The sequence below is a fragment of the Podarcis erhardii genome (genome assembly GCF_964252035.2).
Source record: "Podarcis erhardii genome assembly, chromosome: 2".
NCBI lineage: Eukaryota > Metazoa > Chordata > Lepidosauria > Squamata > Lacertidae > Podarcis > Podarcis erhardii.
In genome coordinates this window covers 74,786,366-74,811,253 of record NC_138498.1, presented here as the reverse complement: position 1 = coordinate 74,811,253, position 24,888 = coordinate 74,786,366, and the positions used below count along the sequence as shown (strand labels likewise).

Below are 24,888 nucleotides of genomic sequence, written 5' to 3'. Positions count from 1 at the left end.
CCGTGAATAAAAAGGCAAACTCTAAACGCACAGAATAAAATAGGAAAGTGGCAGTGCTGGATGTATTTGGAACACTGACAATCAAGCAACGCTGTTAGACATCCTCCACTTTGCACAACGTTGTTCACCAGGGAGGGACTAGCCTTTTCACACGTCACATAGCAGCAAATTTGAGTTTGCCACTGTGTTATTCAGCACTCAATCCTGGCTACCTGAAGTGTGTAATTGCATGATAGATGGGCTTGCAAATACATGCTTGTCATATTCAAAACCCTACGCTTTAGAAAAAGGTCATGTGTGCAACAAGAGGCCCCGAACAAAAGCAGCACTCAACTCCATGATGATGACTGCTTCCTCCAAGTTGTACTTTGGGTCCCAGCTTCAGAAAAAAATTACAAGAACCCTGACTCTCAGTTTCTAGTTTTCAATTGCTTATGAAATGTTCCCAACTTCAATATGCCTATGTTTTTGCTACTAATGGTTTTCTATAAGCATGAAGAGTCATTTCAGTGCTGGGTGGATGGTGCCCACCCACCAAGTTTAATTATCCGAATCACAGAATCATAAAGTTTGAAGAGTCATGCAGTCCAACCTCCCACAATGCAGGAATCTCAGCTAAAGCATCCATGACAGATGGCCATCCAACCGCTGCTTAAAAACCTCCAAGGAGGTAGTCCGTTCCACCGTTGAGCAGCTCTTACTGTCAAAAAGTTCTTCCTGATGTTTAGTTGGAATCACCTTTCTTGTAACTTGAATGCATTGGTTCAATCAAGTCTTGCCCACTGGAGCAGGAAAATACAAGCTTGTTCCATCCTCCATGTGACAGCCCTTTAGATATTTGAAAATGGCTGTCGTATCTTCTCTCAGTCTCCTCTTATCAGGCTAAACATACATACCCAGCTCCCTCAACTGTTCTCCATGAGGCCTGGTTTCCAGACCTTGATCATCTTGGTTGCCCTGCTCTGCACATGTTCTGGCTTGTCAATATCCTTGTGGCACCCAGGTGTGGTTTGACTAAGGCAGAATAGAGTGTTGCTTACTTCCCTTGATCTGGACACTCTGCTTGAATTAAGACAGCAAATGCAAAACCCTAGCCTGTAGATCTATTTATAGAATTTATGGCTATGTGATTCTGTGGGGACTGAGGATCTACAGATGTATGGACTAGGACAGTGCTTTTTTATACATCTAAGGGTTGAGTCAGTGTGTTTTGGGTAATTAAATGTGATGGAAGGCAACTGTGAATGGGGGCTGAGTTTAAGGAGCTACAGGGGACAGGAAGGGATGAGAGGTGTTGCTACCCCAGAGCACAGCAGCAAGCAGGTCAGAGGTCCTGCTGGTAGTGCAGGGGATGCTGGGGAGGCAGCTTGGGGAGATGGAATGTTAATGCATTTGGTGGTGAGCAGAAGCAGTGCTTTGGTTGTGGTGGGCATTGCTGGCACTATTTCGAATGCCCCCCGAAGTCTTTCATTAGCCCAGGGAAGGGGAAATCCCAGGAGCTTCCTGAAACAGGAGCTTATTGATACAGAAGCATGTTTGTCCAGTTGTTTTCCCAAAATGTGAGCACTATCATAAGAGGTACATAGAACAAAAGTTCATGAGGGATATCTCCATGAGCTGGTACTTTAAAAATGCCCAAAATGCAGCTTCTGGAAAGACTGGTCTCAACTTTTTGGAACTCAAAGTCAAGCCACATTTCCCTGCTTTCAAGCATTCTTTGACTTGAGCACATGTTTTTAGTGTTGTGACACCAGTTTTCTGTAATTCTCTTCCCTTCGAAGTGAAGCAATTGCCAACATTGTTATGTCTTTGACATTTGTCAGAAACTTTCTTTTCATTTTAAGAAGTCTTTCATTCTTGCCGGTTTTCAGGCTTCAATACTGCTTTATGATCTGTGCTATATTTTACGTTCCTCTTGTGCACACCACTCAGCTATTCTCTGAATGTAGAATGGTTTATAAATTATGAAAATAAGTAAATAAATAAGTCTAGCACCTGTGGTACAAGCTGTTTTGAGCTTCCTTCCTTTTCTTCCTTTGCATAACCAAATTAATTGACCCTAAATTGGTCCAGTCATCATAAGCAGTCTTCAATAAGCAGTCCAGGTGCCCAGTGTTCACCAGCCACTTCTCCAAAGGCTTAGTAAAAAGGATAGCAGACTCCTAACCTGTTGAGATGATTCTGCAGTAAGAAACAGAGAAAAGAGGCCCCTACTTCAGCACTGCTGAGCTGGTGGTGCTTTAACAGTATTAAGATGCCAATGCTACTGGAGCTGAAGCTTCAGGGTGTGAAAATCCCAGTAATTCCCCTCCGCTTCAGCACATTATCTAGCCACAGTGAGCCCAGCAGCTGTTGGATCACTCCTTGTAACTACAGCTTAATAAGGTCAACTGCCTTAATTTCTGTCTGGCGAGGACTTACAATGCAATCCAGGAGCAGGCTTTGTTTGAAAGCACACTGGCAGGGTGGAAGAAATACAAAGTACCGCACCACTTACTGATGGCTGCTATAAAAGGTAGCAGAGAGAGTGAATTCCTTCCCACGTGAGGAGGATTGTTTTCATCTACCGCTATTAAAGTTAGCTAGGAACTTGCACTAAGGTACAGGTACGTGGCTATGCTTGTATGCAAATCAATTTAACCTTAACTCACTGTCGCTTCTTCTTGGGGGTGGGTGAAACAGTCACTGAGAAATTATCATTCTGCCTTCTCCCCAATGGCCCTCTAGTCACATTTGCTTTCTTGGACCTCCGTTTTTAAACTCTAGAGGATGTTAATCCAGGCCACGGCTTGTACATTTTTCCTGTGTGCCAAGGTTACGGTGGCAGCAATCAGGAGAGCACAACTGACATCGCACTGATGGTCACAGGAGCCGGTGTGTGACAAGTACAGCTCCTCTACGAGCCTCACACCCCAGTGCTTCTGGAAAGTAAACCTGCTGGCCTTTCTGATTTTGCTTATTATTTTGCCTCACCGTGTGAGACACGGTAGACCTCAGCCTGCCACCTGACGTGAAGGAAAGGCACGGAGGTGTCTATGATTAAACTTTCCAAGCTGGAAACTGCATCATCTGTAGAGTACCAATTCTGGGTCTATTTTTAGTAGTGCTTAAAACAGCCCCAATGGGCCACTTTGCTCTGCGTTGGCTGCCCGTAGCCAAAGCTGGCTGTTCAACACGCAGCAGAAGAGTGGCGCCATCAGGGCAGGACTTTGGGGCAGCTGTCCAGGACCCCCCACCCAGGAGGAATTAAATGAGCAGGAGGCCATAGAGCATTTTGTCCATTAGGGCAAAAGGAACAGTGTCCCACCACCCTCAGTCTGCCCTCAGCCGTCACCCACCTGCCAACCTTCTTACTTACAGCCAGTCTCAGGGATTGGATCTTCATGTCAGCTTTCTGCTCCTTAGTCTCAGTGTTACCCTGACAGAACTCAGAAGGGAGCAGGATGGGCTTCCCTGGCTTTTGCCCCCCTCCCAGTTCCAAATATCACTAGCTGTCACTGGCAGGAGGGTCCCCAAGTGCAGCAAGACTGGCTTAACACATTCTGAGAAATGAAGTAAGATGTATTAAAATACCTCACCCAGGACTTCCGGGTTAGCGCGATCGGTTAATGGCGGATTCCCTCCGAGCTCCGGAGGGAATCGGCTCTGCTGAAGATGGGTCTTATCGCGCCGGCGACGCGGGGACCCTTAGAAACCGCAGGCGCGGAAGCCTGCGGACTTGGTGACTCGGCGGGCACCTTTAAGCGCCTTCCTCGACCCACGAAGAGCCTTTTTAAAGGCTACGGAGAGGGTACGGAGAGCGGCGTGGTGCTGTGAGTAGACCGCTACTTCAGTGGAGCGAAGCCGCGAGCCATGGCCGGAGAGCGCTGACTTTTTTCCCAAAATTTGGACTGGAAAACAAACAACCTGTGAGTAGAATGGAATTTGGACTTTAAAATTTTTACCTTTGAATTCGGCACGACCGGGGGATGTGCTAAAGGGAAGTCCGCACCCCCCCCTACCTACAAACGATCTAAAGCAAGGATTGGAGAACTAAGGTGGAGAGATTACTGTCTTTTTGGTGCTAGATAAAAGATATTTCCATGAATTTGACAGAAGAAGTCTTTGTGCTGGAGAGAAAGGGAGGAATTTTGGAAGTTTTTGTGTAACCCCCCCCCCAACCCGGGAGCGTCCTGTGCGTGTGCCGGAGGAAAAAGAATAAGGAGTTTGACAGCTGTCAAAGGAGCTGTCAAACGGGCGGTTAAAGTCAAGAACTTTGCTATTTAATAACTCTCTGAACTAAAGGTGTTACATTTGAATTGAGGTGGTTGGAAACAAAGTAGTAATAAACAACAAAGTAACGGATTGTTGGAAAAGGACTATTAAGCAATTGGAATCCCCCTAGGGGGAACTAGAGACATTACAATGGCTGCAGAGGGAAAATTACTCGCAGAGATAGAAAAAATGTTTTTTCTCGTGGGAATCTTGCAAGAGCAGAGTACGGCTATGAACAAAGAACTTATGACCTTGAATTCTAAAACAAACAACTCTGCTGAATGCATAAAGGATTCGACTGATAAAAAATCTGCAGCTGAACCAGAAGAGACATCTTTGGAATTGGCGGAGAGGAAAAAAAGGAGTGGAGAAAGTACAGGTGGAAAATACCAACCAGAAGCCTATATCGTCAGAAAATAAAGAAGAAGATCTTTGGATTACAAATCTGCGAAAGATGAGAAAGATGAGGAAGGAAGTCCCTGGAGTACTTGGAATACTGGAATTTAAAAGAATAAAGAAACATGATCGGGACTTCCTCTTTGAGTATGGGAGAGCAGCTGACCTTTTGCAGCAATTGCTTTTAAACATTTTGGATGGAAGAAAATTTGATGTGACTGTGACAGAACTCCTTTGAGACCTGAGGACCAACAAAAAGGATTACCAACAAAATCGGCAGAGAGAGACTGACAGAGAATTGAAGGCCTCGGATGTGAGGAATCCGGGCTAGGAACTGTTTTTGTGGACAGTTGCTTGGGAAGGGATGGAAACCGGGATAGGGAGGGAGGGGAGAATAGAATTTCAAAATTTTATGATTTTTGTATTTGGCCATTGTGACCTATAATTAATATAATAAAGGGAAGGGAAGTTAGGTCGACCTTAGAAAAAGGATTTAATGTTTATAAGAGAATTGGATAAATTAAATGTGGACAAGTAAAAAGAGCTAAGTTTTAAAAATAATAATAATATGTTTAAGATTATAGATAAGAACTTGCTGAACTAATTATCGGAATTGGGATGTATGAAGAGGGGGTGGGGGGAAGTCAGGGAAAGAGGGTAAAGAAAGTAAGGGTATGAAATTGTATATGTGTTGTCTTTGTCTTTTTGTGTGTGTGTGTCTTTATAAAATGTAAAAACCCAATAAAATTTTTATAAAAAAATAAAATAAAATACCTCACCCATTCTCCACACCTACATCACGAAGACCATTCAGTCCAGCGCCTAAGATTACCCAGCTGCACCACTGCAGCAGAATAAGGTGCTAAATAAGGAGATGTTGGTATGTTGAAGTGGTTGAATGGGCTGTACCACTTTCAATTACATGTTATTACACAGGAGAGCGTTAAAAATGATAAACACGGCATCACAATGCAACCCCTTGCAGGAAGGAAATTACATTTAAGTGCAAAATTGTCTATTTTGCTATTTTCTATTGGTGTGGAGGCTTTTTTAAAAACTTATGAATGCACCCCAAAATTTCATCCTCTGCTCTCAGTTTGAAGTGCTGCAGTTCGTTTCAACCCCTCAGCATGTTAGAACATCTTATTCAACACCTAAATAAGCAAAGCATTAGGATCAAGCATCAAAGCAGATCACTATGCACCCCAGTAGATGAGGCTCCTCCATAGATAAGGCTGCCAGCTTCAAACCCAAGGGGTGGGCAGCTCAGCCAGGAGACCCATTTTGAGTCTCCTGATGCCAATCTCTCTCCAGTAGCAGAGACAGAGGAAAGGAAACAGAGAGCTTGTGTGGTGTAGTGGTTAGAGGGTTGAACTGGGACCTAGGGGAACACGGCACAAGTGCCCGCTTGGCCATGAAGCTGACTGGCTGAAACTGGGCCAGTCACCATCTCTCAGTCTAGCCAACCTCACAGTGTCATTGTGAAGGGTAATACGGAAAAGGGGAGAACCACATATGTCACCTTGAACTCCTTGAAGAAAAAAGGTGGGGTGGAAAGGCAATAATAAACAAAACAATTAAAAACAAAACTTTGTTGTGCATTTCTGGTTTCAAATGAAGGCATAAGAAGGGACCCTGGCATATGTCCCAGTCACATCATAGTTGCTCCGTTCATCTCCTCAGCCTTTCCCATCCTGCATCTTCCATGGTGACTACAGTAGACCATTCCAGAGCTGCCATGGAGGGGAAGACTGAATGAGATATAAATAGAACAGAAACAGCTTTCTTGAATTAAACATTTGCTGAACACCCCATGACCTTTCCCTTGTTAATGGCATGATGGGGCAGTCAGGCATGTCCTGGCAATCCATGCAGAATTGTTGGCCTATTGCATTTCATAAATATGGAGAAGCATAATGCTTAAGGAACAGGAGACCTGATCAGATGAACTCAAACAGGCAATACAGCAGCAAAATGGGAAGGGTGAGATACATGCAAAGTGGGTTGAAATCATGCAAGTTCAGGCCTGTGGGGAGCTCAGAGGAGGCTGAAAGACATAATAACTGAGTATGGATATTATTTCTCTCCTCATTGCAGGGAGCCCTGGTTTTGCTCCTGATTAGGCTCACAGCAATGGCTTCTGGCTCTGCACTGAGCATCAGTTGCAGCATCAGGGGTAGACTTAAATAACAAGGAACAGAGACTGCATCTGGTCCATGTTGACAGAGCTACCTCTGCTTTTAGCATTGTGGGGAGGATAATAAACAGCCCATCAACAATGCATCTTGCCTTCATATCTCACTTAGGAAGATGGGACTCACACAACACCATGAGGTAGCTGAATGGACCAGGATAATTACTTCAGCAGAAGATTCTCATTGGCTTGGTAAGGTGACAAGGGAAAATGAGTAAAAGTGGAAGTCAGTACTTTGGTCTCTGGGGCTCAATCAGGTCATGGAAGGATCTCCAAGTTTAGGGGAATCATGTATCCAGCAAAGTTATGGAAGGATTCTGTTCAGACCTAATGACTCTCCTTTGGAAACGTGTGAGCTTCAAATTGCCGCATCATTTCCGTATTTAATTTGCATGTAAGTAATTTAATCTGCATGGGATTTGAATGCATGTATTGGATGCCAAGTCAAGGCTGATGGAGTTTTTGCACTTCTCATGGGGTTGCACAGGTGGAGCGAGATATCAATGATTCTACAGACTGGGCAGCATTTCAATGTAAGGAAGCACATTCCTGGAAGCAGGGCCTACCCCCATCTCCCTAGGGCCTCAATCCAGCCAGTTGGGTTGACCAGAAGATTTGTAGTCCCTTTCAGGTTGAGATTAAAATTGTGATGCAGCTCCTCAAAATCATGAGATGATTGAAATCAAGACATCTAGGAAAGAAATAGGGGTTGTCCTTCTTTTGCATCCAGATTCCAGAGGCTTCATGAACACTCTTTCATCCCTGTTTAAATGGAGTTTATTTGTGCAGGAAACTGGTATATAGATTTAACCAAAAAAAGAAAAAAAAGAAAGAAAGAAAGAAAAGAAATTGCACTGAAATAAATCATGTTATTGGAACCACATGACTCCATTTGTGTAACCTCTTCACAGGCTGCTGGTTTGTTTTCAGAACAATTCAATGTGCTGGTTGAATTACCTTTAAGGTCCCAAATGGCTTATGGCCAGCACCTATCATGTGAACTTCCCCACTCTCTGAAATCCATGGGGGAAATTGTACCATTTGATGGGAATATGCAATGACAGAGCCTTCTCTGTTGCTGTGCCCAGGCCTTGGTCATCTTTGGTTCCCTTTTGGATGATGCCCCATTTCAGGGGGAATATTTTCTGTTTGTGGCAGACTTTTGGTCTTCCTCCACCCCACCCCCACGCCCCACCGCTGCTTTAGTATCACCTGCTTTTAGATTCTCTGTTGCTTTGTATTTCTTATTTTTGTTTTCATTTATATGCATGTGTTTTTATTGTTTGGGACCATTACCTGACAACAGTGGAGAGTACTAAGTACTTGAGAGCAGACACAATAGGACAAAACAGATGAATGTCTAGGAGTGGAGGCATCAAGTTGCATATTTTATGGATATTTTGCACTGAAACTTGGGGAGAAAAAAAGACTTCAGTTATTTTAAAACTTAATGTATCTTAACTGAGTGCAGAAATGTTGATACCGTTCCCATAAGAAAGCTTCCCTGTTTCCAAGAGCAGAAAAACAGGCATCTAAAATTTCAAGTAATGCAGAAGTACCCATGGACTGATCCAGTCTGTCCCTTTGAAATATACTTGGAGTCGAGAGTGGATTTCATGCTCTTTATTCAGCTCATAGTGGTGAGGAGAAATGAAATTTCCCCCAAAATATCTGCTTTATATACATTATTTACACAATGGGCTGCACGTGATTGGCTAATTCCGGGATTCTCCTGTAGGCCAATCAGGTTGTGGATTCACTTCCACCTGGAGCTGGATTGGGTGGCTCCTGCAGACCAATCATACTGCTGCATTCTGAATCCTATTGTTCTAGGACCAATCAGACTGCTGCATTCTGAATCCTATTGTTCTAGGACCAATCAGACAGCTGCATTTTGGATCCTATTCAACTCAGTACATAACACCCTTGAAAGTGGTAATTACATGTGTGCGTATGAAAGATTGTGCGAGAGCTGGACTAGGATCTGGAAGACGCAGGGGCAGCTGGTTCCGTTTTGCCGCCTGAGATGGAGTGAAAAGGTGCCACACCACCACAGCCTCACTTGTTGGGTTTTTGCAGTGGTGGCTTCCAGCAAGATCACACAGAACTCTCACGAGATCTTGTTGGAAGCCACCACAGCTGCTACTCAACCCTCACAGCAAAGTTCACTTGGGTAATTTGGGCCTTGGGCCATCCACCAGCTCTCAGCCTAAACTGGATAACTGTGAGGATAATATGAAGAAGGCAAGAGCCATCTGGGCTACCTTGAGCTTCTTGGAGGAGAGATAGCATCTAAATGCAATGAATAAACAAAAACTAGGGGCCAATGAAGAGTGTGTGTGTGTGTGTGTGTGTGTGTGTTAGAGAAAGGATGTTCTAATCATGAGAAGAGGATGTGGTAAGGAACCAGATTGTCCCTCTTCATTAGTAAGTTGAGTAGATGGAGGAGGAGGAGGAGGAGGAGGAGGAGGAGGAGGAGGAGGAAGAAGAAGAAGAAGAAGAAGAAGAAGAAGAAGAAGAAGAAGAAGAAGAAGAAGAGATAAATAGCTGCATTCATTTGAATGTTTTTATTGATATGTGCCTAAGTTCCCAGGGGATTAACAAGCAATAGGCACTATAATACTGGCACTAACAAGATTTAGTTGATTAACCATCTGCCTTGTTGTAAACAATTGATTACACTTAAATAAATTTGCCTATCTCTAAGGACTAAAAACAGGCACCTTTCCCATGATGTTGAAGGCAGAGTGCGAGAACTAGCAGCCTAGCAGGAAAAATATTTTTAAAATATGCCATTCCAATTATCTTTAACTTAACCTGTCCAAGCTAGGACAACTGCAAAAACACTCATTGGTTTTATTAAGGGATTAAGGTACCTATCAAATCAGTCCATGCTTGCAGTCCAGGATGTTAGTCTTCTAACTACCGCAGTTTGGCTATGCACAGAATACTTCACAGAATGGAGACTGAGAGGCAGTCATCTTTATTTTGGGCTGTTACAGCATTTGAGATGTTCCTCCCAGCCCGTTATTTGTTTTAACACAAATGGAATGTTGGTTGGTCAGTTCATCTACCCTGAAAGCCTGACGTAGGAGAGCTAGAGAAGGATGTGTTACTGAGTCTCAAATGGCTTAGATCAGGGAATAGGGCAGTCACCAGGCTAGAGAGAGAGAAAATATGTGATTGGATGCTGTTCCTGAGATATTGCAAACATGATGTTGAGGGAGATTCCAAAGCAGGTGAAATGAGGGCTGTGCCAAAAATCTTGAAAATTTATTACTTAGAATCATAGAATCATAGAATCATAGAATCATAGAGTTGGAAGAGACCACAAGGGCCATCGAGTCCAACCCCCTGCCAAGCAGGAAACACCATCAGAGCACTCCTGACATATGGTTGTCAAGCCTCTGCTTAAAGACCTCCAAAGAAGGAGACTCCACCACTCTCCTTGGCAGCAAATTCCACTGTCGAACAGCTCTTACTGTCAGGAAGTTCTTCCTAATGTTTAGATGGAATCTTCTTTCTTGTAGTTTGGATCCATTGCTCCGTGTCCGCTTCTCTGGAGCAGCAGAAAACAACCTTTCTCCCTCCTCTATGTGACATCCTTTTATATATTTGAACATGGCTATCATATCACCCCTTAACCTCCTCTTCTCCAGGCTAAACATGCCCAAACATACTTCTTTAGATCATTTATATACTGTCATTTGCACAAGCCACAGAAAAGTTTATGATAGGCAAATAGTTTTTAAAGCCTATAAAATAACACAATACATATTACAAATCAGAATACATATTACTAGTAGCGGCTGCAACCAGCCATCTCCTTCATCAAATGCCTGCCAAAAAGATGAGTCTTAAATAGCTGCCTAAAATGGAGCCAGATGCAGGTCAGTGGAGGTGGGGCGTTCCACATAGGTGGAGCCATCACTGAAAAAGCCCTTTCCTAGCCCCCTGTCCTCATGAGAAGAGAAGACTCCCTGGAAAAGACCCTGATGTTGGGAAAGATGGAGGGCACAAGGAGAAGGGGACGACAGAGGATGAGATGGTGGGACAGTGTTCTTGAAGCTATCAGCATGAGCTTGACCAAACTACGAGAGGCAGTGGAAAACAGGAGTGCCTGGCGTGCTCTGGTCCATGGGGTCACGAAGAGTCGGACACGGCTAAATGACTAAACAACAACAACAAAGCCCCCTGTACCATGCACCTCTTATTAAGGCCTCATCTGCTGATCTTAGAGCACGTGGCTCAATATGAAAGGTGTTCCTGGTGGGGAGAGTGAAATGAATCTCCAGGAAATATCAGGGCTGGGAAATAAATATGTTCAAATTATTTGGGACATAAGCTTGCTAACTACCTGTTTTCTCTTTGTGGGGCAGGGAGTGTGCCCCTTGCCTTTTAATATAAAAAACACAGGCTCTCTCTGCAGTTTCTTGCCAGCTGAACTTCCTGAAATGCCTTGGGACTGATGGGACTTCCCATTGCATCTTGCCACTTCCAGGGCATTCCAGAAAGTATGGCTGTCAGGAAGTGGCACCAGGCTCTCTCCACAGCTTCCCAGTCATCACATTTCTGGGCAAGACCCAGGGAAGTGAACAACAGCCCACTCTAAAAAAAATAAATCAGAGAAATATATTCCCCAGCCAAGAAGGTAGCAGAAAACTGGTGACAGTTTTCACAGCAGGAGATTATGAAGTACCACCTTGCTGGCTTATTTAGAAGTTGGTGCTACAGGTAATGATGGCAATGACGCTTGGATTAATTTGTAGCTCTCAAGAAACCTTATGCTTGCCCTATGACACCTTGCTCTTATCCCCTCTTACAGAACAACCCACACAATTCAAATTACAGAATAACAGGACTCAAAGGAATTGCCTTTAGTTGTTGACCTATTTATCCCACTTCCTCTGATAGGATTGTGGCAGCCTACAACAGGAATAACGTCAACATTTTGAATTCGTTCCTGTTGTAGGTTGCTCTGAGATTATCCCTGTGATGGGTTTATAATTAAATAAAGTCAGAAAATGTCAAGGTTGTGTAACTATTATGAAAAGAAGCATCATAATATCAAATGACTACTATGACCAGAAAAGATTTTATGCACATGTCCTAATAAACCACCTCAATAGAGCGCAGAAGTTCACCAAACATTTGCCTAGATCAAATGGCCTGTGGAACAAAACAAACAAAAGCCTGTGGAACAATTAGAGGTGGGAATTCCATAGAACTGGGGCCACTACTGAGAAAGCCCTGCTGCATCTATCTGCCTTTGGGCTACAAGCTGATTTTAATAGTTGGACAGCCTCTTCTGGGGAAGAAATATTGCCTCAGAACTGGCAGAGCTATCTGGATCAAAACCAGCATTCTGTAATGGGCCCAGAAGCCAACTGGCACCCAGTGTTGTTGACAAAAGCTTGACTGAATGTGTTCTCTTTCTCCTACTGTTGTTAACAATCAGGCTGCTTCTGAACTGTTTCAAGCACAGCCTCATAAGAAGTGTATTGCAGTAAATTATCCTGAAGGCTACATAGGCAGAAATAATGGGTGTCAGGACCTAGATCTCAGAAAGACCCTGATCTGCAAATAACAGAACTGTCAGAACTGTGAGCCGTGGCTGTTAGTCACTGACAAGCCTGGAAATCTGCCCTGCCAGAGGTAGGGACATTCTGGTTCTAGTGGACAGTGCCTTCTTTCCTACAGACCATCTGGATTTCCCACCATCATTTCCATCTTGTTTAGATTCAGGCACAACATGTTCACTCTCATCCACACAGCTTGTTCAAGTGTATGAAGGGTTTTTAAAAATAATTACTTAATACTTAATACTTAACATAATACTTATATTCTTGCTTTGCTAGGCATGCTTTGATGTCAATGAATGGTTGGGTTCTTATTGGTGAATGAAGAAGAAATGCTGCTTTCTCGCTTATAATCAGTTTGCCTTGGCCTTATACAACTAGCAACGAATAGGGGCCAGAGTCTATGCTGCCTTACATCTCAACCTAATCTGCCAGTTCCAAACAGAGGGAGGTAGTAGCACACTGCACACGTAGAATCAAGGCAGGCCCTGACCACTTGCCATTAACCACTTTTTAAAAAATACACTGCCAAATCCCTTAAGATTTGCCTTCTAGCCCTTCTAAACTGTTTAAACATTTGCTGTATTCACAGGGAAAGAATGAATTGTATTCAAAGCAGCACTGCAAGGATCCTTGTGCAACGAAACCTTCTTACAACAATTATGTGACCATCTCAAGGAGGTAGAGAAGATAGACTGAGGAGTGATTTGACTTCTGACCCCCCTGGTCCCAGCCAAGCACTGTGTCTGCCTTTAATGGCAGGAGGTAGACAACCTTGATTTCATTCTGGTGGCAAGGAGGCAGAACCCAGGAGGCAAGGGGGGTGGCATAGAGGGAGAGGGAGAAGAGGGTGGTAGAAATTGTATCAATGTGTTGAACTAAGTGAGAGACTCGGGAAACTAGATAGAGGAGACAGTCACGGAGAAAGGACATGGTTTGAGGGACCTCCCCCCCAAAACACACACACACACACACACACAAAGTGACTCAGCACACAGAGCAAGGAGTTAAAGCAAGAGAAGGCACATTTGGTCTGCAGAAATAAAACCTTCAGTTTTAACATAACTCTGGACTTTTCATTAACAGCAAACACTGTTAGAAACATGGTGGCAGGTGTTTAACAACAGGACCTCCTGTGGAGCAAGAAAAAGAGGGTGGGGGAGTGCCCCTCCCACTTTTGACCTTGCCCTGCCTGCCACTAGCTCTAACTCCTACCCCCAGACAGCATGTGATGCTACACAGGAAAAAAAACCTTTCCCAGCTTTGCTTTATATCTACCCACTCTTTGAGGGAGTCTTCAAGGATGCTGGTCTCACACAATTTTGAAGACAGCTTTCAAAACCGGACCTCTTTTTTTTTTTTTAAATTACAATGTGAATTTCTCCTATGTTAACAATCCAAATACAAAGGAGAAGGCAGGAATTCAAATGTTGAAACTTAATCAAATTTTAATTGCCATTCAGCAAAATGTGCATAGAAGAGATTCAGAACTCAGCCGCAGTACCTGGCTCCTCCTGGTGAAGTAGCGGTTATCTTTATCTAGTTACACCTGACAGATGGGTTGTATCCTGTTACTGTATATTTGTATCCCTTGAATGAAAACGTGTTGATGATATTTGAACACATTTGTTTACGTGCAAATATATGTATATATGCATCAATACAGATATAGCTATTTAGATATGGATATAATCAACAGCAGTAAATCCACCCACAGAATGTAAACAACTACCAGATATCATTGAAGCACATTTTGACAACAAGCTACAAGCATAGAAAGTTTTTTTGCAGTGCACCCAGTTAGAACAGAAGTTCTGAAACCGTGATCCATGTGGACTGGGGGTGGTCTGCTAGCTCCATTTAGGTGGTCCAAGAAAAGGTTGTGGAAAAGTTGAGAAAAATAGTACTTGGCCCTGCATTTGATTCCCCACCACCACCACCACCAGCAGGAGAGATTGGCTCCATTTTGATTAGGGCTGGATTAACCAACATGCTAACATTAGCCTGTGATGTTCATAATATGATGCTGGAGCTGATTCTGGGAGTTTCTGCAAAATATATGTTCTTTCATCGAGCTCTGACTGCTCTCCAAATGGTTAAAGCTACAAATCTCCACCTCTCCTTCAGCAACTGAGACAACACAGCCAGCCAAGCAGCCAGCCCATGAGGAGGATATAGTTGTTTTGTCATATAGGATCAGCAAATATATATTCAGCAACTAAACATTAAAGTTTTGAAGGAAGCATGCAGGTTGCAAAACTTGAACCCTGGGCTCGATACAAATATCCATTCCGCAGCTAGGAAATATGCTCACAGAGGCAAACTACATGTTACACAGAAAACTGCAAAAGCATAGCAAAACTGACAGTTTCTTGTCCTAGGCAAAGCAGTTTCAGAAAGGGATGTTGTGAAGTGGCAAAGTGCAGGGTGTGCTTAATTCATCCAATGCCAGGTGTATTTTCTCCATTGCAATTTCCCCAATTGCCTCTCCACTTACAGGATTTTGGACATGTATAAAGTTTATGAGATCGCACGCATCTGGAAACTGGCTGCAGAGTTGCAGCAGGCAGGTATCTGGCAGGAAAGAGTTAAGTGCATGAGCACACCAACTGCTTCTCTCCTACAGACTGTGCTCGCAAACCTCCTTTCTATAGAAGCAGCAGCTATTTAGGTTTCTATTTCCTACATTCTCATGTAACAAGTAGCTTGTTTCACAGAGACAGAATCAATTGGCTCTTAGATTGGAACCAATGCTTTCTCCATAAACTATTAGGACACCAAAGCAAATATTCTGGAGACAGCTCCTGTTTCACTTCCTCATAAGTGTACTGGGAACAAGGCACCCATTGGGTATCCTACCCTTTTGCAATGGATTGTGATAGTCAACAATCATGTCTCAGACAATGTTACCAGAAATTAGAAGGGAAGCCTTTTGGTATCCCAGCAGTCACTGATCCAAAACTGACCCTTGTTGGCCTGCTGTCTGTAGTTCTAGGAAATATTCACTGCCCTGTGGAGATTGTGGGGATTAAGTGCTAGAGTAAAAGATAAAGGTAAAGGACCCCTGGATGGTTAAGTCCAGTCAAAGGCGACTGTGGGGTTGTGGTGCTCATCTCGCTTTCAGGCTGAGGAAGCCGGTGTTTGTCGACAGACAGCTTTCTGGGTCGTGTGCCCAGCATGACTAAACCGCTTCTGGTGCAACAGAACACCATGACAGAAACCAGAGCTCACAGAGACACCGTTTGCCTTCCTATCACAGCAGTACCTATTTATCTACTTGCACTTTGACGTGCTTTCAAACTGCTAGGTTGTCAGGAGCTGGGACAGAGCAATGGGAGCTCACTCTGTTGCGGGGATTCGAACCACCAACCTTCCGATCAGCAAGCCCAAGAGACTCAGTGGTTTAGACCACAGTGCCACCCCCAGCCTGATGCTCTGCAGATGTTTTGGACTACCCTTCCTTCCCATCAGACCCAATCATCATGGCCAACAAACAGAGATGACAGAAGTTGTGTAGCTAAAAATATATGGGAAGCACCAGTTTAGGGAAGGCTGCTCTGGAGTGCAGAAAGTTTGTTCCAATCTGACAGAACAAAGAAGATGGTTTCTTCAAGACCCAGTGATAAAAAAATGACCTCTCGGTCTCCTTCTAGTCAAACATTTGTATAATGTCACATTTTAATATCTATTCCTGGAAGAACAACTGTCATAAAGACTTCCTTGCAACCAGAGGTTGCAAACAGATTATAAACACTTCACTTCACTGTCCCACTGATAGGCAAGGAAGGACCGTTGAGGCAATTTTACACTAAGAGAAAGCTGTAATTGGATCAGACCAATGGAATATTTAGCCCAGCTTTCCATTTTTTAATAAAGACTACTTCTGCCTGATTTAAATAAAATGTCTAACAGAATGAAGTACTGCCAGAGACATCCATTTACTATCAATCATTTGGAGCCTCCAGCATTTCTGTGGTTAGAAATCCATTCAGCAAGACGGCAGAGATGCCTTGGCCACCTTAATTAAAAGTCTTTGTCAATACGCCTCTCTTTTATGAACTTGCCTTCTTGTTGTTGTTGTTGCTGTTGTTGTTTTAAATCCACTTGCACATAAGAATATACGAAGAGTCCTGCTGGACAAGACTAATGATTCTGTTCCTCACAGGGGCCAGTCAGGTGCCTCTGGGAAGCTCATAGGGAGGGCAGGAAGGCTGTTGCCCTCCCCTGTTGCTTTGCCCTCTCAGCAGCTGGTAAATCACATTCCATTGCAAAAAGATCCCAAGCGACAGTTTTGTGGGAAAGAGGGAGAAGAGCTCCTTTTGTTCACTTTGCTGCATGTTCATTTCAGTAGGTGCCCTTCAATTCTGGAATTTTGTAGAGGTGCAGTGGAAGAGGAGAACAGGGGGGGATTTTTATTATTATTTTGTTTTCCTCTTTTGCCCCAGGCCATTCAGATTTGTGTTCATCTCTATCCAATTCTCCCTTGGCTGTTACATATGTAAGAACATATTCTATAATAGATATTTCCCTGTTTCATTAGATTTGCCTTGGTAAGGTGGGGCTACCATAATCGATACACAAAACAGAGGATATAGATGGTCCAAGAGTTAATAAAAGGGCTCAGGGATACTGTATTGTCCTCTATTCGTTCCTTCTCTAAAAATGCTAATGCTCTATGTGTTGTTTTGAAGAACTGTAACCTAATGATGCCCTATCCATGCAGTAGCAACAGGGCTCACTTGGCCATTTCTCTATTGCTGAGGCAGAACCAGTCTTCTAGGAAGCAGCGCTGTCCGCCAACCTTCAGATCGACCTGTGGCTAGCTGCTTCCTATGGTTCCAGAAAAGCAGCGGGCATAGCAATCCTAGCCCTCATTGGGCAGCATTGGGGTGTGATGGAGCTCTGTAGCCACCACTATATCTGCAGCCCTGCCACTCACGCTGGCTGACCGAGGGCGGAATGCAATGGGGCAGGCAAACCCCTGCTCCATGTTACACCAGCCTAGATGTCAAGTGATGGCACTTGGGGGGCACTTGGGATCCAGTAGGTTGCGGGCTGATTCAGCCTCTCCCCACAGATTGTTCTGTTTTGGGGGTCTCTGTGTGATACCACTCATGGTGATCCTGTCCATGGTGCTTCCATGATACTTCCACTCACTTGCATTTGGGGTGGGTGAAATAGGGGACTTCATGCTGAAGAGTGACACTAGCGTCACTCCACTGGCAGAGGCTGGCACAGCCCTTTTGGGCTGAGTGGAGACTGCCACCCCATTTCACCCTTTGGTTTCGCAGATCAGGGTTTGGCTACAGTCACAACTGGTAACTGTTATCAGGATCTCCATGTATGGCGAACTCTGGATTGTACTTGTACTTGTCACCGCTTTTAGATCCACTTGTAACATTAATTCCTGCTTAGTTTTTGCAGGACATGTGTTATGAGGGTGTTCAACTCCGTTTGGCCCTGCACTGTATATTGACTCAAGCAACAATTATTTTCATTATTTCTCAGTTCCTCTTAGGCCAACAGGTGTACCTCATTTGCCACAAGTGGATATGGCCCTGTTGTTTCCAGTGAGATAAACTGGCAGAGCCTTCCTCCCTAGACCTCACTCCACACACACCAATAAGATTCAAGAAACATTGTTTTATTTTTCAAATGTTATCCTGCCCTCCCTGTATGGTGCCTGAGGCAGCACCCATGGTGTTTTCCCATTTTATCTTCACAAAAATCCTGCTAAGAAACTTGCTCTATGCCACTCCATAAGTGAACTTCATGACCAAGATAGGATTTGAATCCAAGTTATCATCAGTTCAGGTCTCACACTCTATACCATGCACCACACGACTCTCAGAATCATAGAACTATAGGGTTGGAATGGACCCAAAGGATCATCCCCTGAAAAGCAGGAATCACAGCTAACACTCACACACTCAACTTTAATATAAACTTAAGATGTATTCCTGGATCAGGGCCATGCAGTAAGAAATTGCCCCAGTTGGCAATGCTCTTCCCTTAAGGCTGTTTGGATATCTGCCTTCATACACTTGTGGTCAAAAATCTCTGCCAAGACCCTTCTAAGATCTATAAGTGTCTAGAAGGACATCAGTAATACATCGTTGTGAGGGAAGGAGCGATGTATCTTTTACATAAGAGCAATGGCAACATGCAAGCTGCCACACAGCGCTTCAATCTCCTGCTTCTCTGCCTTGTTCTCACCCACCCACCAAATATTAGAGTTCTAAGGCTTGGGTTTTGGTGGTGATCTGCATTCAAAAACATGCAAGGAGATTCTGAGGGCAAGAACTAGGCTCCCATGTCTCCTTGCTTAATTGACACCATCAGTCATTTCAATGCATCACCCCAAAAGAGACATTCTGTAGGGGCAGCTTTCTGAGTGGGAGATGCTCTGTCAGTCGTTGTCTGATGGATGGCAGTCCAGGGTGATTTTAAATTCACACAAATTAATTCAGACTGCTTTTCAGAGTAGCTGGTCAAACAGAACATTTGAAAGACACCAGTGGGGAAATGGACATGCTGATCAGACTTTCTATTTTTACAAGTATTCATTGGTTTGTTTTTAAAGGAAGCAATGCAATAAGTTAGACCTTGCTCGTTTATGAAATAGAATCAACTTTTTGGAAAGGTATTTGAGCTTTTTTAAATTCAGTGAATGATAAATAATGCTCTTTGTTTAACATGTCTTACAGCGTGGGCTTCATCTGGCTATTTCTTTTGAGCTGAGAGACAAGCTACCTTACATCCTCTCCCTTAGGAGTTCGTTAAATGTTCTAGCACTCTATTCTTTAGCCTGCCTCTGGCTCTAGATTATAAAGGATATCCCTGCTGGGAACCAAGAAAGAAGGAAGGAAGGAAGGAAGGAAGGAAGGAAGGAAGGAAGGAAGGAAATAGAAAGAAAGAACTTTTCCTGCTTGCAATCTTGATTTTACCTAACTTGTTAATTGTTTTGTGACTTTTAAAATTTACTGTTAGTATAGAAAAATGAGAAGAAATAGATTTTTAGATTTTTATTTCCAAATCCCTGTGGAGGACATCCACATATGTGGCAAAATGTAACCTGGTAAAAGTATTAAACCAAGAAATATGAACACTTATAAGTTTGAATGAAGTGGCAAGGCATTACAGGTTTGGGACAGTGGAAGCAAACCCGTGTGTTCATGCTTGCCTCCTCCTGTCAACATCTTCTCATTTCTTAAGTTGAAAATGTTTCAATTTTTTAACATACATCTTGAAAAGCTAATCATTTGGGGTATTATCAAACACTTTTATTTTTACCCCCACATTTGTCTTCTAAAGTATCAGTGAATAGCTAGAATCGCAGAAAATCATCAAATAGGGTCACTACTGTGATACAGCTGATAGTAATGTTAAACACACAAACAAAATTCCTTTCCTAGAAGCACCAGTTACAAAACTTAATGTTGTTGTTGCTGCTGCTGCTGTTGTTTGCTACCTGTGAGATCTCAAATAGTGGTTCTCACATCCTGGATCAAGCTCATACAATGAGCTCTGAAGTGGATTGATATGACTTCCAAATTAAACTTTGAAAGATAATTAATTACCAGAAATGGTTGTGGGCGTTTGGCAGAGAGACAACTAGCTTCCAGTGCAATCTTCTATTAGCTTCTAAATCTGTTGGGAAGAATAGGATTAGATGCCAAGGATATCTATAGGATTAAAAAGCAACGTGTTGGACTAATTCATCCCACCACAACCAAATGCCAGAGACTGGCGGGGGAGGAAAGGAGGACAGACGGGAAACAACAGAAAATATCAGTTTGATGATGCGAGATAAGAGCAAGAAATAGCACTGTAAAGCCTTCAGAACCCTCTCGAAAAAGAAGCACTGTATAGCAGCATGTTTCAGAAAACGACAAAATAAAGAGGCACGGCTTCAAATTCCACTCATTGTCGGCATTTTTGAATAACAAAGCTTACCTTTGCGAAGCAGAGACACCTGTTAGGTGATGAGGAAGCGTCTCTCTTCTGTGCGAGGTTTCCCAGGCGAGCTGGGCAAAGATGCTCTGACTTTCTTTCTCCTGGCGGACTGGATGCCTGCTCCTTGCTGTAAAGATGCCGCCTCTGTCAAGTGCTGGAGGTGCTGCGCCTCCGAATCCTCTTCTCTTGCATAAGTAGCTGCCCACAGCTCTGGTGTTGAAAGCTCTTGATTTGCTTAGCGTACAAGCGGGTCTCTCGCTCGCCGCGATGCTCACACATTTGATTCACGTTTGAAACTCCTCCAAAGACGCGGATGTCAAGCAGCTTGCCAAGCATTTATTATCTCGGCAGGGAGCTGTCCGAATCCAGGGTGCTGAAATCAAACTCCCCGCGCGGGGGCCAGAAGCACAAAGCCTTCCCCGGAGGGAGCTGTCCAACAACGTGGTGCTAAATTCAAGCTCCCGGGGTAAGGGGGCTTCAGCATGCAATGCTTCGCGCAGGAAGCCACAGCGAGCACACCCTCTGCTTAAATTATTTGCTCCCAGGATACCAAAGCGATGGAGGAAAGGTCTGAACCTTGTAAAGGGCTTTCATTTGTTATGGTACTGATACTTCCTTCTGGTCGTCAGGATCAGTACTGATCCTTAGAAACAATAGGAAGGGGAAGAATGTTGTCCTGTTTGGATTCTGTAAGTGGATCCCAGTACAGAAACCACCATAAAGGGTCCCCCCCCCAGGCTTACTAAGGGACTGGAGGCAGCAGAGGGTTATCTCAGGATGCCTCTTCACAATCCTCAAGTGGGCGTTAACTTAAAGCCCTAAATGCATGATTGTGACAACATCTGTTAAACGCCCTGAAATTTCTAGCTTCAAGGGTTGAGGGTAAAAATGTAAATTAAGGCATGTTATAAAAAAAATATTAGGGAGAAGAAATGACAGGCAAGTAGATAAGGCCCAAAGCAGAAAGGCAAAGCCTTGCAGCATTTTTCACATGCAGCTGCCATGACTCCAAGATAGTAGCTGGTGGGATCTATTTTGTTGTTTCTAGAACCCCAAGATCCACCAGATGGAACCGAGTGCAAAATACTCAGAGAGAGAGAGGAAGACAGGGCACCCAGGAATTTGCTTTTAGTACCAAAATTGAACTCACTGTCCTTTCACACAAAAGTCCATTCTAGGTTCTCTCCAAACTTTCTCAGTTTCAGCAGATCAATGTGGCATTTGAAAAAGTTGTTGCTATTGTTCAACAGCTGGGAGTCAGAAATCCTTCATCATCTACTGCAAACCACCCTGAGATCTACCAGATTAACTTCTGACAACCCCTACTGTAAGAAATGCACTTGCCTCTCTGGTGACGTCTCTTTCTAATTCCCATGAATTTGTGGGTAAATATGATGGTTCAATATTTTAAGAGTTTGTCACCTCTAGTTAAATGCATCTCAACTCTTCAGCATTTGTGTCCTCCCTTGCCTGAGCACCCAGGTGATCTGTACCGGGAATCCATGAGAAACATATATTCCTTTAGAAAATATATAATAGATTTTTATATAGAAGAAACTAGCAGCAATTTTTAGCCCAGGATGAAAGAGCTTGAAATACCCCAGATTTAATTATGGAGGGGGGGATCATTCTCTTAAGTTTAATCACATCCTACTGGTGGATAAAGCTATGGTTTGAACTTAATTTACTAAGTGAGCAGATCAGCTTGATGGTGTGGAAAGACAAATTATTCTCTTGAATTGCTCCCAGTCTAGGGATAGTTTGTGTTCAGGGCTGACATGTTTTCTCCCTTTCCTCATGTTAATAGCCTCTTTAATCAGCTACTAATTATGTGCAATGGGGAAACAATTCAGTCAACAGGCCATCTTTCCCTTTCCTTTTTTTTTAAAATCAATTGATTACCTTAAGTTGAGTGCATCTACAGGACAAGGGCCAAAATGTATTTATAATATATTATTAGTGATGTGCTCTCAGACCTGTAACATACGTGACTTTGAGCTCTAGGCTCCTGCAATACTCCCCGTCCTTGAGTTTTTTCCTAGCAGAAGATCTCTTGCGAAAAGGGAGTAAAGCTCCTACATAGAACTGCATATTGTCCCTTGAGGCCCTTACCTGGAATTGGGCACAGATTCATGGCTTCTTGCTCTCCTACAGCTGTCATCACCAAGGCTGCTCACACACCATACATTTACAGTCCACACAGCCCAATAATCGTGGGAGCTGTAGTTTACCTCTCACAGAGCCAGAATTCTATATGCCCCTGAACTACAGTTCCCAGGATTCTTGAAGGGAGGAAATGTGTTTGAAATGTATGGTGTGTACACAGATAGGTTCAAAAGTTTAGGTCATCAGTATATATTTTTGGTACTAAAAGAGAACCAATGATTTCCAATCCGTTTTTGAAGCTCAATTTATGGTATTAGTGCTTACCTATAAACCCTACATAGCCTGATATTCAGGAATTTGAAGGAACTCACCCCATATATACCTACCCAAACTTTGAGATCTTTCTGTTCTCCAAAGCTTTCTAGAGTTTTAAAGAGTTTACTAGCCTATTGTATTTAGCTACTGGTTTATTGCCTTGTGGGATATCTTTGGGAGAGGAAAGGGTTAAGGAGTAAACCCTACACAAATCCAGAATGGAGTCCCTAAGATGGTTGGATGGCATCTTGTAAGTCTCCATCCAGCAACTCCTGCAGACAAGCTGGTGCCAAATGTATTACAGTCGTACCTTGGAAGTCAAACGGAATCCGTTCCGGAAGCTCCTGCAGCCAACTGGAAGCCACAGAAGCCCCGTTGGACGTTCAGCTTCCAAAAATAGTTCGCAAACTGGAACAGTCACTTCCGGTTTTGCGGCGTTCAGGAGTCAAAACGTTCGAGAACTAAGCTGTTCGGAAACCAAGGTGCAACTGTACTTTGTTTTCCTTTGGACCACATCAGTGATGCTGAGACCTCCAGCCCAGGCAGCTCAGGACCTCCATTCACACTGTCCAGGTTTGCACCCCAGAGAGGTCACTTCGGTGCTGCTAATGCAGCAAAACAACATGGAAGGCAACAGTTACGAGTTACCGGCCTCTGTAGCAATAGCAGGCGTTGTGATTCTCCAGAAGTTCGACTTCACCCGTGGAAGCACGCTCCATTGTTTCCTGAGACAGATGGATGCCAACATTATCACTGTGGCAAACTTAATCTATTGTGATTGTATTTCAGCCTTAATTTTGTAAACCATTCTACAATCTTCAATGAAAGGCAGTAGAAACTCATAAATAAATACATAGGTTTTACTACTACATAGTGAATTTTCCTACTGAGCATTCTACTAACCTGCCATTGCTTTGAATCCTGGTTCTCCAATTGTGAGTTCTATGATGATGGTTGGGACACAGGTGGCGCTGTGGGTTAAACTACAGAGCCTAGGACTTGCCGATCAGAAGGTTGGCGGTTTGAATCCTCACGAGGGGGTGAGCTCCCATTGCTCGGTCCCTGCTCCTGCCAACCTAGCAGTTCGAAAGCATGAAGTGCAAGTAGATAAATAGGTACTGCTGCAGCGGGAAGGTAAACGGTGTTTCCATGCACTGCTCTGGTTCGCCAGAAGCAGCTTAGTCATGCTGACCACACGACCCAGAAGCTGTATGCCAGCTCCCTCGGCCAATAAAGTGAGATGAGCGCCGCAACCCTAGAGTCGGTCACGACTGGACCTAGTGGTCAGGGGTCCCTTTACCTTTATGATGATGGTTGTGGAAGATGATAGTGATTGTGAAATCCTCTAATGTAAACTGGGTGTAGTCTGATCAAGTGGAAATGAAAGGAAGATTCACCTGAACAATATGCTTGAAGAATAAATTCACCCTGTCAACACACTACATTGCCTGGTGAATATTGCAAGTAGGGATGTAAATCATTTTAGTGCAAAAATGTGAAATTTTATGAACATTTAGAATTAATTGAAGCACATTTGACTTTCCATTTAAATTCTTCCAGGAATCCCACAAAAGGCTGTTGCTTCTCATTAACTGGTATTTGGTAGCATACTGCAGATGTGGGGAACCTGTGACCAGCCGGGTGCTGTTGGACTACAACTCCTATCATCCTGAACACTGGTCATACTGGCTGGGGCTGATGGGAGCTGGAGTCCAGCAGCATCTGTAGGGTCATGGGTTTCCCCACCTCTGGCACAGTACCTACATATTTAGAGATTCTATATAGCCATCATGTCTAATAGCCAATGATAGGCTTTTCCTCCCCTTCAAAAGCCATTTAAGCCAGTGGTAAACATTACCATACCTTGTGGCAGAAAATTCTACAAATTCATTATCCACTGTTTGGAGCAGCACTTCCTTTTATCTGCATGAATCTATTGCCAATCAGTTTCACTGGATGATCTGAATTCGTAGTACAGTGGTACCTTGGGTTAAGAACTTAATTCGTTCTGGAGGTCTGTTCTTAACCTGAAACTGTTCTTAACCTGAAGCACCACTTTAGCTAATGGGGCCTCCTGCTGTCGCTGTG

The 24,888-nt window shown here is 43.6% G+C and overlaps 1 protein-coding gene across 1 annotated transcript in view; it reads right to left on the bottom strand.

Annotated features, from left to right (window-relative positions):
• GRM2 (glutamate metabotropic receptor 2) overlaps positions 1 to 21,219 on the bottom strand; it is an 87,702-nt gene extending 66,483 nt beyond the window's left edge. The window contains exon 1 of the mRNA XM_081850473.1: positions 20,380 to 21,219. The gene's annotated coding sequence lies outside the window, so the exon portion shown is untranslated. The remainder of the gene's footprint in view (positions 1 to 20,379) is intronic.
• Positions 21,220 to 24,888: the final 3,669 nt, after the last annotated feature.